Below are 14,641 nucleotides of genomic sequence, written 5' to 3' on the forward strand. Positions count from 1 at the left end.
TGGTGGTGGGGGGTGTCTTCACTTGGAATCGGTGGGGAAAAGCAAGGGCTCGTCATCCCCGGGGTCACCTTCACCCTGGATCCAGCCCTCCTGTCCCATCCTTGTTGACAGGGCGCGTTGCTCCGCCACCATGGCTGGTGTGGTGACCAGAAACCACACGGGTGACCCTTGAGGACTGATGGCTCTGCAGGAGCACCGTGGGCTGCAGTCCTCAGTCTCAGCCGCCTAGAGTGGGTCTGACGTATCAGTCTGAGTTTGTCAAGGTGGCTCTGCTGGGTTGACTGTGGCTGCCTGAAGAGTTGTGTTAAAAAAGGATTCCGAGTTCTTCTTTGGCTTCCATGAAGAAGAGAGCAGAGATTATTAGTAACATCTGTTGTGAATATTGAGTAGGCGGTGATGGTGTGTGTTGGCGAGACTGGCGTAGAGTTCCATGTTTCTGCAGAGATTCCAAGTTTTCTATGGGTAATAAAAGTTTCCTATTATTTCATATAATACTATATTATATTTTGTATATTGTATTTTGTTATAACTTGGAATATATTCAGATATATTCATATTTGTAAATATAACATAAAGTAAAAATATATATGATATAAAATTTATAATAACATACAAAGGAATGTGTACCATATTTATATACATATATATATGAATCCCCAGAGGTGAGGAATGTGAGTATTAGCTTTCATCCCCTTTAACCTTCTTCCAAACCCTCATTCTCTGATGAATTCAACAGTCAGCTAAAATTACCTCTGCTTACAGACTGTATTACCCTTGACAACTTACTCAGTTTTTCTGTGACTTGGTTTCCTCAGCTGTTAAATGGATGGGAGGGTCTGCCCCCCGGGTTGCCATGGGAACTAAAGGAGCGCTACATCTGCAGTGCTCAGGGCAGTGCCCGGTATATAAGTAGACTGAGATGCATCAGCTCTTATACTATTCAAATCACATTACTGTGTATCAAGCACCCGCTGTCTGCCACCAGCCAGTGTTCTGTGCAGGCTGCTCTTTAATCTCCAAGGCCGTCCACTTATCTCCCTTTTCAATCAAGAGGAGAAGAAAGTAATTTTCATTTTTATGTCGGCACTGCTGATTTTCTGATGAAGTTTCCAGAGCATAGAAACCCCAGAGAGAAGGCGTCTTCTTTAACAGTGCCGAGACCAAGGGAAAGAATACACACGACAAAGAGTCTGTGTCTTTTCCTGTAAGACCTGGAAGATGAAAGCTTAATTTCTTTTTCCCTCTTTACTGTAACGTTGACGGAATTTAGCTATTAGAAATAACTTCATGTAACTTAGCTCATTGGGTTTTGTCGTGTTTAGATACAGAGGTCATTGTTAGCTTTGCCTTTGCAAGGCAGGGTGGGCTTATGGAAAGAACCAGGGTTTTGGTGTCAGATAGAGTTGGACTCAGCCGCACCGTGAGCTGTCTGACAGTGTAAGCAAAGTGACTTGACCTCACTAAGCCTCCTGTCCTCAGCTGTAGAATGGAAGACTAGCCAGCCCCTGCCATTCGCTGGGTCTCTGCAAATTCATGCTTCAGAGCCTGCTGTTCGGCGAGGGTTCTATGTTATAATGAGAGTCCCGAGGTCCTGCAAACTTTCTAAAGTGCCTTCTGAATCTTCAGAGAAGAAATTGAATTACATCTAGCTGGTCTCAAATACAGTGTATCATTGTTATAAGTCTTTGAGCGTTTGCGCATCAGTAGACCTGTGTAGGCTGATGGGGTAATTTTGTTCAGATTATGGGGTCATTCCCAACCCGGGGAAGGCACCATAGCCTGTGGCGGCTGGCTGCTGGATAACAGGATTCTTTTTCCCACAGAACCACTGTGAGGCCCGGATTAGTGGCTCAGCATAGGCCACCAATGCCCACTCAACACATAAGGCCCTTGGAACGTACAGTGTAAAATTCACCTGCCCTGGGCTTATGTAATTGTCAGTGTACTGGAGTTAAATTCTAGCTCTGCCACTCGCCAGCTTTGGGATCTCAGCTTCTCTAAACCGTAGTTTCTTCATCTGCAAAATCGAAATGCAAATGTCTTCTTGGTGGGCTTGTCGGAGAGATGCAGTGATGTCTGGCCCACAACCACTGTTCCATCAGTCGTCCTTGGGCCTGCTCTTCCATCATTGTTATGCTTATTCGGACCCAATATGTCAGCATTTCTGTGGAAGACGTATGAACGTGAATTTCAGCTCCAGAGTTTAGGACCACATCATCCTGCGCGGTGTTGCTCTGAAAGCAGTGTTCTCCCGGATCTCAGTCTCGGATGGCGGCTCCCCCTGTCTGGGGGAAACGTCCCAGGGGAGCTAAGTTCGGGGGGAGTAAAAGAACCGGGTGGGGATTTCAGGAGGCCCACGTTTCAGGTGGGCTGGCCAGGTAGGGGGGAGTACCCTTGGGTTGAATCTGAGCGTTCCGTCCATCACTGCCTTTCTCCTTCACCAGCCAGGGTGCTAGCGGGGCTCCTCCCCAGTCCTCCGGGAGAATTCTTCTCCGCTGGAGCCTGAGAAAGGCGATCTCAGGGTCGCCCGCTGCTCTCCTGCTCCTCGTACAGGCACTAGGCTCATTCGAGGTTTCCTTAAATGGTTTTATTTTCGAGTAAAAAAAGGTTTTTAGGGGATATCACTTACGTAGAATCTTAAGAACTCAGAAGTGAGCTTATTTACAGAACAGAAACAGACTCATACACATAGAAAACAAACTTATGGTTACCAAAGGGGAAGGGGTCGGGGGAGAGATAAGTTAGGAGCTTGGTAGTAACACATACACACTACTATATATAAAACAGATGAATTACAAGGACCTACTGTATAGCACAGGGAACTATATTCAATAGCTCGTAATAACCTATAATGGAGAAGAATCTGAAAAAAATTTATAAATATATATATGTATTTATGAATAAATAAATATAGCTGAGTTGCTTTGCTGTACACCTGAAACTAATACATTTTAAATCAACTCTGCTTCCATTTAAAAAAAGGTTTGTGTATTTCAAAATTTAGGCATGGTAAGATTCACTCTTTTAGTGCATAGTTGTGTGTGTTTTGACAAATGCATAGAGCCTTGTCACCATCATCAAAATCAAGGTACAGAACATCACCCCGCAAAATTCCTTTTGGCAGTCCCCTTGGTGTTTTACTCTCCTGATGAAAAACAAAATATCAGAGAGAGGGGAGTAAATAACTTTTTTTGCAACTTGCCCTTTACTCTTTTCTCCCACAGCCTCTTTTGAGGAAGGCGGAGTTCCCTCTAAAAGGCTGAAGGACCACAGAGCACTGTCCTGTGGGAGCCCAGTGCTTTCTAGGCTCTCCGAGATCTCTCATGGCAACCAGAGCGGGGGTGGGGGTTCTGAAGCCTGGGGCTCCCAGGGCCTGGGGACCAGCTTGATCAGCGAAACCACTGGGGCTTAGATTAAGGGAGCTAGGGGTACTAGACGAAAGCTCTGAGAATTTTTCTTCCCCTGCTCTCTCACCGCACACCTGCCTGCCATGAAAAATCCTGGGCTGTAGGGTCATGAGCTGAAAAGCGAAGACTAGCTCAGAGCAGAGGATACAGGAGTAAATTGGGAAGAGAGAATAGGGTGGGAGCGGAAAAGGAGGTGTCTGAACAGGAGAGCAGAGAGAAGTTCCAAGGTGGTTTTTGGAAAGGTTTCCATCAGGACCCTGCTGGCCCAGAGTCCTCTTTTGGTGAATGAGAATATGTAGCCCTCTTAACCTTCTGCAGCTCTGCTCCCACAGCTAGCTGAGGGGGGTTTGTGCCCCCATGCACCCTTCAGCAGGGCATCCTTGAGCAGGACACACCCTGCACATCCTTTTGGTGAGAACATCCATTGCAGTTCTCACACGAATCAGGCATCTGTGTTCAATGAAGCCTTCCCCGATTACCCAGGAGGGCAGAAATGTTGCTGAATAAAAAGTGATTTGTGGAAAATGCACTGGCTTCAGCCATCAAACTTGTTGGCAGAAATATTAAAAATGGAGGTAAAAATGTTCCGTTAGGACCCTGGCTGTCCGTATGTCTTGGTGAGATCTTATTATGGAAGGTGTGGTAAACGCTTGGGCTTCAGTAGCTAGCAGCAGTTCGCTGCATTTGTGTTTCACATTTCAGTAAAAAATATCAAATGTCAAAATGCACGTCACTGTCTAAATAAAATTTTACACCAAAGAATGGGAGGAATGTTGCTGTTGAGTCATGAGATGTCACGCCTGACAGGAATGCTGGTGTCTTGAATGGGTGGCTGATGAGAACAAAGGAGGGACGTGGCAGTAGTTTGCTGGGCATGAGATTGGAGATTTGTGTCTGGCAGTGTTGAGTTTTCCTCACCTGTGATAAAATCACAGCCTGGATCAGAGTTCCGTGTGTAAGTCATCTCCATCCTGGGTCTGGGTGCAGCATCCCATAGGCTGGGAATGTGGACTAGTGTTTTACTTCTTCGTCTGGAAGCCTTGAGAGAGTTTTAAGGTTTTTTTTATGGTCACATAATTTTATTATTTTTAAAAACTAAAAATTTTTTATTATACAGTTTTTAAATGTGACCTTCCATTTACAGTTATTACAAAATACTGGCTCTATTCCCTGTGTTGTACAATATATCCTTGTAGTTTATTTTATACCTAATAGTTTGTACCTCTTAATCCCCTACCCCTGGATAGCCCCTCCCCATTTCCCTCTCCCTACTGGTAACCACTAGTTTGTTCTCTGTATCTGTGAGTCTGCTTCCCTTTTTGTATATTACCTAGTTTGTTATATATTTTTAGATTCCACATATAAGGATATGATACAGTATTTGTCTTTGACTTATTTCACTTAGCATAATACCCTCCAAGTCTACCCATGTTGTTGCAAATGGCAGAATTTCATTCTTTTTATGGTTGAATAGTATTCCATTGTATATGTATATACCACATCTTCTTTATCTAGTCATCTGTTGATGGATGTCAACAGATGCTAAGCTAAGATTTTTTTTTTTAAAGATGATGATTTCCCTACCCTGGCTCTTTGGTGGGGCTAATGGCGGACTCTGGGAGGGTTCACGCCAAGGAGTACTTCCCAGAATTTCTGCTGCCAGTGTCCTTGTCCTCACTGTGAGACATAGTCACCCCCTGCCTCTGCAGGAGACCCTCCAACACTAGCAGGAAAACAGGAAACTTCCGCAAGCCTCTTAGGTAGCCTCATCCACCAGAGGGCACACAGCAGAAGCAAGAAGAACTACAGTCTTGCAGCCTGTGGAACAAAAACCACATTCACAGAAAGATAGACAAGATGAAAAGGCAGAGGGCTATGTACCAGATGAAGGAACAAGATAAAACCCCAGAAAAACAACTAAATGAGGTGGAGAGAGGCAACCTTCCAGAAAAAGAATTCAGAATAATGATAGTGAAGATGATCCAGGACCTTGGAAAAAGAATGGAGGCAAAGATTGAGAAGATGCAAGAAATGTTTAACAAACACCTAGAAGAATTAAAGAACAAACAGACATGAACAATACAATAACTGAAGTGAAAACTACACTAGAAGGAATCAGTAGCAGAATAACTAAGGCAGAAAAATGGATAAGTGACCTGGACGTCAGAATGGTGGACTTCACTGCTTCATAACAGACTAAAGAAAAAAGAATGAAAAGAAATGAAGACAGCCTAAGAGACCTCTGGGGCAATATTAAACGTAACAACATTCACATGATAGGGGTCCCAGAAGGAGAAGAGAAAGAGGAAGGACCCAAGAAAATATTTGAAGAGATCATAGTTGAAAACTTCCCTAACATGGGAAAGGAAATAGCCACCCAAGTCCAGGAAGTGCAGAGAGTCCCATACAGGATAAACCCAAGGAGAAACATGCTGAGACACATAGTAATCAAATTGGCAAAAATTAAAGACAGAAAAATTATTGAAAGCAGCAAGGGAAAAATGACAAATAACATACAACAGAACTCCCATAAGGTTAACAGCTGATTTCTCAGCAGAACCTCTACAAGCCAGAAGGGAGTGGCATGATATACTGAAAGTGATGAAAGGGAAAAATCTACAACCAAGATTACTCTACCCAGCAAGGATCTCATTCAGATTCGATGGCGAAATCAAAAGCTTTACAGAGAAGCAAAAGCTAAGAGAATTCAGCACCACCAAACCAGCTCTACAGCAAATGCTAAAGGAACTTGTCTAAGTGGGAAACACAAGAGAAGAAAGGGACCTACAAAAACAAACCCAGAACAATTGAGAAAATGGTAATAGGAACATACATATCGATAATTATGTTAAACGTTAATGGATTAAATGCTCCAAACAAAAGACACAGGCTCACTGAGTGGAAACAAAAACAAGACCCATACATATGCTGTCTACAAGAGACCCACTTCAGACCCAGTACTCATACAGACTGAAAGTTAGGGTATGGAAAAAGATATTCCATGCAAATGGAAATCAAAAGAAAGCTGAAGTAGCAATCCTTATATCAGAGAAAATAGAGTTTAAAGTAAAGAATGTTACAGGAGACAAGGAAGGGCACTAGATAATGATCAAAGGATCAATCCAAGAAGAAGATATAACAATTATAAATATGCAGCCAACATAGGAGCACCTCAATACATAAGGCAACTGTTAACAGCTATAAAAGAGGAAATCAACAGTAACACAATAATAGTGGGAGACTTTAACACCTCACTTACACCAATGCACAGATCATCCAAACAGAAAATTAATAAGGAAACACAAGCTTTAAATGACACAATAGACCAGATAGATTTAATTGATATTGATAGGACATTCCATCCAAAAACAGCAGATTACACTTTCTTCTCAAGTGCACACAGAACATTCTCCAGGATGGATTACACCTTGGGTCACAGGTCAATCCTCAGTAAATCGAAGAAAATTGAAATCATATCAAGCATCTTTTCTGACCACAATGCTGTGAGATTAGAAATCAATTACAGGAAAAAAAACATAAAAAACACAAACATGTGGAGGCTAAACAATATGTTACTAAATAACCAAGAGGTCACTGAAGAAATCAAAGAGGAAATGAAAAAATACCTAGAGACAAATGACAATGAAAACACGATGTTCCAAAACCTATGGGATGCAGCAAAAGCAGTTCTAAGAGGGAAGTTTATAGCTATACAAGCCTACCTCAAGAAACAAGAAACATCTCAAACAATCTAATGTTACACCTAAAGGAACTAGAGAAAGAACAAACAAAACGCAAAGTTAGCAGAAGGAAAGAAAACATAAAGATCAGAGCAGAAATAAATGAAATAGAAACAAAGAAAACAGTAGCAAAGATCAATAAAACAAAGCTGGTTCTTTGCGAAGATAAACAAAATTGATAAACTATTAGCCAGACTTATCAAAAAAAAGAGGGAGAGGACTCAAATCAATAAAATTAGAAATGAAAAAGAAGTTACAACAGACACTGCAGAAATACATAGCATCCTAAGAGACTACTACCAGCAACTCTATGCCAATGAAATGGACAACCTGGAAGAAATGGACAAATTCTTAGAAAGGTATAACCTTCCAAGGCTGAACCAGGAAGAAATAGAAAATATGAACAGACCAGTCACAAGTAATGAAATTGAAACTGTGATTTAAAATCTTCCAGCAAACAAAAGTCCAGGACCAGATGGCTTCACAGATAAACTCCATCAAACATTTAGAGAAGAGCTAACACCCATCCTTCTCAAACTCTTCCAGAATATTGCAGAGGAAGGACAACTCCCAAACCCATTCTATGAGGCCACCATCACCCCGATACGAAAACCAGACAAAGATACTACAAAAAAAGACAATTACAGACCGATATCACTCATGAATATAGATGCAAAAATCCTCAACAAAATACTAGCAAACAGAATCCAACAACACATTAAAAGGATCATACAACAGTATTAAGTGGGGTTTATCCCAGGGATGCAAGGATTCTTCATTATATGCAAATCAATCAATGTGGTACACCATATTAACACATTGAAAAAGAAAAACCATATGACCATCTCAATAGATGCAGAAAAAGCTTTTGACAAAATTCAACACCCATTTATGATAAAAACTCTCCAGAAAGTAGGCATAGAGGGAACCTACTTCAACATAATAAAGGCCATATATGACAAACCCACAGCAAACATCATTCTCAAGGGTGAAAAACTGAAAGCATTTCCTCTAAGGTCAGGAACAAGGCAAGGATGTCCACTCTCACCACTGTTATTCACCATAGTTTGGGAAATCCTAGCCATGACAATCAGAGAAGAAAAGGAAATAAAAGGAATACCAATTGGAAAAGAAGAAGTAAAACTGTCACTGTTTGCAGATGACATGATACTATACATAGAGAATCCTAAAGATGCCACCAGAAAACTACTAGAGCTAATCAATGAATTTGGTTAAGTTGCAGGATACAAAATTAATGCACAGAAATCTCTTGTATTCCTCTACACTAATGATGAAAAATCTGAAAGAGAAATTAAGGGAACACTCCCGTTTACGATTGCAACAAAAAGAATAAAGTACCTAGGAATAAACCTAGCTAGGGAGACAAAAGACCTGTATGCAGAAAACTATGACACTGATGAAAGAAATTAAAGATGATACCAGCAGATGGAGAGATATACCATGTTCTTGGATTGGAAGCATCAATATTGTGAAAATGACTATACTACCTAAAGCAATCTACAGATTCAGTGCAATCCCTATCTAATTGCCAATGCCATTTTTTAGAGAACTAGAACAAAAAATCTTAAAATTTGAATGGAAACACAAAAGACCACCAATAGCCAAAGCAGTCTTGAGGGAAAAAAAAACAGAGCTGGAGGAATCAGACTCCCTGACTTCACACTCTATTAGAAAGCTACAGTAGTCAAGACAATATGGTACTGGCACAAAAACAGAAATACAGATCAGTGGAACAGGATAGAAAGCCCAAAGATAAGCCCATGCACCTATGGTCAACTAATCTGTGACAAAGGAGGCAAGGATATACAATGGAGAAAAGACAGTCTCTTCAATAAGTGGTTCTGGGAAAACTGGACACCTCCATGTAAAAGAATGAAATTAGAACACTCCCTAACACCATACACAAAAATAAACTCAAAATGGATTCGAGACCTAAATATAAGACTGGACACTATAAAACTCTTAGAGGAAAACATAGGAAGAACACTCTTTGACATAAATCACAGCAAGATCTTTTTTGATCTACCTCCTAGAGTAATGGAAATAAAAACAGAAGTAAACAAATGGGACCTAATGAAACGTAAATGCTTTTGCACAGCAAAGGAAACTACAAACAAGATGAAAAGACAGCCCTCAGAATGGGAGAAAATATTTGCAAACCAATCAACGGACAAAGGATTAATCTCCAAAATATATAAACAACTCACGCAGCTCAATATTAAAAAAACAAATAACCCAATCCAAAAATGGGCAGAAGATCTAAATAGAGATTTCTCCAAGGAAGACATACAGATGGCCAAGAAGCACATGAAAAGCTGTTCAACATCGCTCATTATTAGAGAAATGCAGATCAAAACTACAGTGAGGTATCACCTCACACCAGTTAGAATGGGCATCATCAGAAAATCTACAAACAGCAAATGCTGGAGAGGGTGTGGAGAAAAGGGAACCCTCTTGCACTGTTGGTGGGAATGTAAATTGCTACAGCCACTATGGAGAACAGTATGGAGGCTTCTTAAAAAAGTAAAAATAGAATTACCGTATGACCCAGCAATCCCACTATTGGACATATACCCAGAGAACACCATCATTCAAAAAGACACATGCACCCCTTTGTTCACTGCAGCACTGTTTACAATAACGAGGTCATGAAAGCAACCTAAATGCCCATTGACAGACGAATGGATAAAGAAGATGTGGCACATATATACAATGCAATATTACTCAGCCATAAAAAGGAATGAAATTGGGTCATTTGTAGAGATGTGGATGCATCTAGAGACTGTCATACGGCGTGAAGTAAGTCAGAAAGAGAAAAACAAATATTATATATTAACGCATATATGTGGAATCTAGAAAATGGTACGGATGAACTGGTTTGCAGGGCAGAAATTGAGACACAGAAGTAGAGAAAAAACATATGGACACCAAGGGGGGAAAGTGGTGGGTGGTGATGGTGGTTGTGTGATGAATTAGAGATTGGGATTGACATGTAGACACTGATGTGTATAAACAACCATCTTGTATATGGTTTCCTTTGCTGTGTATAAAAAAATAAATAAAACAAAAAAATAAAGATGATGATTTCCTTTTTTTTTTTTGCTACTCCATGACAGCTAAATTTTCAGGTACGTAACAGTTTCTCAATATCTACATCTATTGGGTTGATGAATACGTATGGCAATAACATATAACAAATATTTTTATTTTTATACGTATTCCATAGCAAAGCTAATTCTTCATCACTGTGTTGGTAGATAGTGTGGCTTGGAGGAAAGAGACCACACTTTGGACTTGAATTCAAATCTTAACCTTTTCTGCTTCTTACTATTTGTGCAACCTTAGGAAAAGAAAAATTTTATGAGTCTGTCTTTTTTTTTTTTTTTTTTTTGGTGGTACGCGGGCCTCTCTCTGTTGTGGCCTCTCCCATTGCGGAGCACAGGGTCCGGATGCACAGGCTCAGCGGCCATGGCTCATGGGCCCAGCTACTCTGCGGCATGTGGGATCCTCCTGGTCCGGGGCACGAACCCACGTCCCCTGCACTGGCAGGCGGATTCTCAACCATTGCACCACCAGGGAAGCCCCAGTCTTTTTTTTATATCAGAGTTTATAAGGCCTGTAGGTTGAATGATTCTTTCCCCAGACAAAACTGAGTAGGATAATAACCTCTCTCAGTTAACATTAAACTTGGGGGTTGGATGTGGGTATATGAGTCAGGATATCCCAAGTGATGCTGCTGTAACAAACAGCCCCATGGTCTCAGTGCGTAGATTAACAAAACCCCATTTCTCTTGATGCAGGTTCTCCCGGGGTCGTGGTGGCATACTGAGTGGTTCTGCATTTTCTGTCATCGAGGCTGCCTTCTATTTCCACATGAAGTCTCTTCCCTGATTACTGCAGCAAGAAAAGAGTGCTAGAACATTCCACATCATCAAGTAAGTGCTCCAGCGTGAAAGTGACAAATGCTGCTGCTTCTCGCAACCCCTAGGCTGGCAGGCAGGTGGGAGTCAGGGAAGTGTAATCCATCCATCCAGAAGGGAAGGATAACTAGATATAAAAGGACATTAGATGCCTCTACCGCAATGCAGGAAGTAGATTTTTAACCAAATACATTAGATGTGTAGGTCTCTAGAGAGCCAAATGGCTGATGTTTTCCGGAAGAATATTGGACTGTTGGTAATGGGATCAGACTTCCGTAATTCCAGAAATACTCTGCCAGCTCATGAGATAAGTAAGAGTTAAATTCTGTGCTTTCATGAACCTGGATTTTCACTTCTGTATCAGGCTTCCATTTTTTGCCAGATTCTTTGGGGCAACCAGAAGAAAGTGCCATAGCTGTAACTTTCATGGGGTTATTTAACTTTTCCCAGGGGTTGTCAAATGAGATGGCAAGACCACGCCGTTGTGGTTTCTCTAGATTTTCATGGTCACTGTTAGCAGTCCTGAGAGACAGCCCTTCTGAATACACAGAGGACTCTAAGTGCTAGTGTGGACTTGAGCCTTTGGCGTTTTCCGCACCACTTGTAAGCACAAACTCTCTCTTCCTGTCTGCCTTTTTTTTTCCCTCAGAAATTTGCAGTTAGTGCTCTTTCACAACAGAGGGCATCCTTTTCTAAAAGTCAAGCGTATTGAGGTATAATTTCCATACCGTAAAACTTCCCCTATTGAGGTATGCAGTCCTGCACATTTTGACAAATATATGTAGATGCATAACCACCACTGCAGTTGAGATGCAGGATATCGCTCCCTTTATCCCACCGTAGTCAGTCTCCATCTCTCACCCCAGTTTCTGGCTACATTGGTGTGATTTCCGTCCTTAGAGTTTTGTCTTTTCCAGAACGTCGTAGAAATGGAACCGTAGAGTTGGTCGCCTTTGAGTCTGGCTTCTTTTCCTCAACGAGTTGCCTTTGAGAGTTATACGCGTTGCTGCAGCATTAGTGGTCTTGTATCGTTGAGCCGTACTTCACTGGGTCACTGTTGGCTTATTCACTGTTGGTAGTCATTTGGCCTGTTTCCAGTCTGGGAGCGTCAAAGGTTTTTAAGAGGAGAATTGAACTATTTTATCATTTGAAGGGTAACTGGGTTACGGAGTGACCAGGACCATATGTCAGTCAGTGGCTGTGGATTCGCGGAGTTGGATACTGGCAGTCTTTATCTTAGGGACGTGAAGCCTTTTACACACGGGGAACTAGAGGCTTACGTGGCCACTGGGAGAGGAGGGGCGGGGATACAGCTCTGGACGGAGACCTGATGATCTCAGCTTGCAGCTCTCATCCAGGTAGCTCTCAGGTGTTCCTCTGGAAGCTACTTGCGGCTGCTCCTCCAGGAGTCTCAGTCTGCAGAAGTAGTTCTCACTATGTGGTCTCCCAACCTGCAGCATCAGTGTCATCTGGGCACTTGTTAGAAATTCATATTCTCAGGCCCCACCCCAGGTTGCCTAAGTCAGAGACCCTGGGGCGGGGGCCCAGCCGTCTGTGTGTTACGAAGCCTTGCAGAAGGCTCTGATGCACGCTGAAGTTAGAGAGCCGTAGGTCTGTAGTGTTAAGTACAAGGGGTCCCCATGAAACTCCCCTAAGAGCCGCTTCCAGTCCAGTGTTGACGCGCGTCTCCACGTCATGCTCTGCCTTCCAGGTCTCACGCAAGTGGCTCTCACTGGCTAAGTCCAATCAGAAACCTTATGGGGGAGGAGACTATGGGAGATGTAGTTATCAGCTTTTTTCTGAAATACACACAGGAAGCTCAGAGAGAGTGGACGTGACCGTAGGTTGATGAGGAACGATCTAGCACAGTATGGGGGAAGTTATGGAGTTAGCAAGACGTTTGAGTAATGGTCGGAGGTGGTGAATAACCGTGGGGCTTCTGCAGATGCTTTTAGCTTTAAAACCCGGTCCTCACGCCACCTGTTCTTTCTTCCACCCGGTTAGGTGGCACCTCACTGAACTTGCATGTAAGTGAGCCTCCGTGCACATGTAGTGAATTTAGTGGCTACCTGTGGGTATGTGCTATTTCCAGTCTCTGAGGCAATTACATCAAGTTATACCCGCACACATTGGCGAGGTTGCTCTTTCCGGTAAGCTAAGGTGGTTTCTTCCTGCTACGTGTCACATCAGTCACAAGATGTCTGTGGTTTTTCTGCTTGGTATTTTAAGTCAAGGAGAAAGGTAAATAATATTTAAGGAACTTGTAAGCCAAGTGTGTAACCGTTTTGCGCAAGTCGTGGTTTTATTTAATGAGCTTTAGTACCACAGGATAAGAGTTGTTCCCAAAGGGCCTCAGTCAACTAGACTATTGAACAGACATGCAGCATGTAAATTGGGTTTTGACTGAAATCATCCTGCTGTTACTTTTTATGGAACCCATAGTTTCTGGTCGAGATCAGGCTTGTAGAAAACTGTCATTCTAGAAATGCCTTACGGGATTTGACCAACTGCATTTGGAGCGCGAATGAATACTTGGCAGCTTGATTCGTATGCCACTTGCAGTTGTATAGGGCTAAATATATATCACATGGTTCTTAGTAACACTGCTTTCATGGCTTCGTGGATTCCACATACTACCTTTAAATCCAGTATGCCTCATAATTATTTATTTATAATTTTAAAGCCAGAGGGAAGAAGTATTTTCTTTCATTTCCATTCTCAAGGCAGATTTTTCTTTGAGGATGATGGTGAGATGTTTGGACAACATGGAGAAAAGGAAGACAAACCGTATGATATTTTCCTCCTGGTAACTGAATGTAAACACTTGCTCGAGATTGAATTTCTTTCTTCCTTTGTACTTGCTCCGGGGCTGCTCTGGACTTGGGAATTCAGAGTGAGGTTGGTAATCAGGTCAGTACTTGCACAAGTGATTTCAAGTATTAACTTGCATGCTGATGATTCCAAAATTCCAAAGCTGCAAGTATGGATTTCTGTGTGTCTGCTGGATGTCTTCACCTGAGGGTCTCATGCACGGTTTGTGCTCGACCGAACCGAGGAGACTGCTTTCTACTGTACAGGTGCTACTTATCCCTTGCCAGCGATAGTAGACATTTCGTGAGGACAGCACGCCTTCGTCATCATTCTCTTACGAGGCTTGGAGTGTAGTACACACTTAACAAATTCCTGTTGACGGGAAAACAGTGGTGGCAAGAGCAAGCGGTGTACACAAGCGGGGTGCTGGTGAGAATATTCACAGTGTGTAGCTTTATAACGTCTCCTGTAGCACACCTCTAATTGCCAGAATCCACTTTTAGCCAACGGCATCTTGGCCATTCCAATGCCTAGTAATAAGGGTAGAAGGCAGTCTGGTACGTTGGAAAGAGCACATGTTTTAGCAGCTGGGTGTTCTCATTCTGACTCTGCCCATTAGGATCTATTTAACAGCTGACTCTCTCGGCTATGAAATGAAGCTAGCAACATCCACCGTAAGAGAGTGCCTTGGAGTTGCTAAAGTATATAAAACGCTTAAATGACGCCTAGTACTTAGTAGATG

This window comes from Kogia breviceps, chromosome 10 (genome assembly GCF_026419965.1).
Source record: "Kogia breviceps isolate mKogBre1 chromosome 10, mKogBre1 haplotype 1, whole genome shotgun sequence".
Lineage (NCBI taxonomy): Eukaryota > Metazoa > Chordata > Mammalia > Artiodactyla > Physeteridae > Kogia > Kogia breviceps.